Consider the following 1402-nt stretch of genomic DNA (forward strand, 5'->3'; position numbering starts at 1 on the left):
TTAAACTCCTATAATTAAAAGAAATTTAAAATAAAAGTTAATTGAACAGAAGAAAAGCAAATAAAATTAATCATTAAAAACAAAATATTTTTCATTTTAAAAAGTAAAATATAAAAATTTAACGAAACTTAAACTAATAAAGAAAAAAGAATTTGATTTGAAAAGAAGAAAAAATTGCATCAAATATGTTTCTAAAAATAAAATTAAATAAGAAAACAATTTTTTCTTTTTAAAACAATAAAATCTCAAAATTAAAAGAAAATTATATTAAAAAAGAAAAAAATTTGATTACTAAAAAATATACGCTCATTCTCCATTTGAAACATGCTGAAGTAACTTCTGTCTGTAAAAAAGCTTTTCGCCATGAAAGTTGGGAAGGGCGCTTTTTCTGCAAACTTTCGAACGGAAACTTACTGTCATAATTTTAATCCTCTGTTGGCTTTAATCACACTTGGAAAATCTGGTCCAGCTGGAACAAGAAACGGTCCGCTTAGAACCACGAGTAACCGGAATTATAAAAAGATACTGCTTAATGGAAAGTCATGCTAAGAATACTTTCTACCTCAGCTGCTGTGATGAGGACGAAGTTGAAAAAATAGTTCACAGTCTCTCACTGCCTAACAGACCTAAGACCAGTTGGCACTCATGATGAGCTCGTGGGAACGAATTGAGCTCTCAAGTCGTACCAAATGAACGCACCGGGGCCTAAGTGTGTCCATCTCCTCTGCTAGATGCAGGCAGCCACTTCAACCTAACCTAACCCAAACATTGTCAAAATTTTTCTACGCCTACACATTTTTGCTCTCGGCGAATGCTGTCACCCTTTGAAACTTTATGTCGACTGTAATCGTGCCGCCATTTTTTATGTATAGTAGCGTTGAGCATCATTTTGACTGTGTCCACATTGGGAACGTCTTCTCTGAAACGTGGAACAACGCTTTAGATAAGAAAGGCTTTCTTTGGAGCGCAAGAAGAATTTGGCTAAATTTGTTGGCCTATAACCAAGGCTACAAACAGTTGTAGCACCAAATAAGAAGAAGAAGACCCACTTTGGTGTAAATTCTATGGCTCCAAATACTAAGTCTAACTTAGTGAAGGTATAAAGTTGCATAGTACGCTTCCCGCTCTTTTACTCACCACAATCAGAAAATATGGTATCCATGCCGGTTGAAGCAAAGGGTTTCTCAGACCACCAGGGAGTAAGAGCATATTTACATCTGCCAGATTGCGCAAAAAATTTGCAGAAGTGAGCTTGCCATTTTGGTCCCGGCGTCTATTAAATTAAGTCCAAGAACTCTACCGATTAGCATAAGCAGCTGTATTTCGATCTTCCATCAGGAGATCCCTGAAAATTTTATCGCCGATATGTTTGCCGGAATGAATCCTCCCAAGTAATTAGGAC

Source organism: Rhagoletis pomonella, unplaced genomic scaffold, assembly GCF_013731165.1.
Source record: "Rhagoletis pomonella isolate Grant_MI unplaced genomic scaffold, Rhpom_1.0 Rhpom_scaffold_00006, whole genome shotgun sequence".
NCBI classification, from domain to species: Eukaryota; Metazoa; Arthropoda; class Insecta; order Diptera; family Tephritidae; genus Rhagoletis; species Rhagoletis pomonella.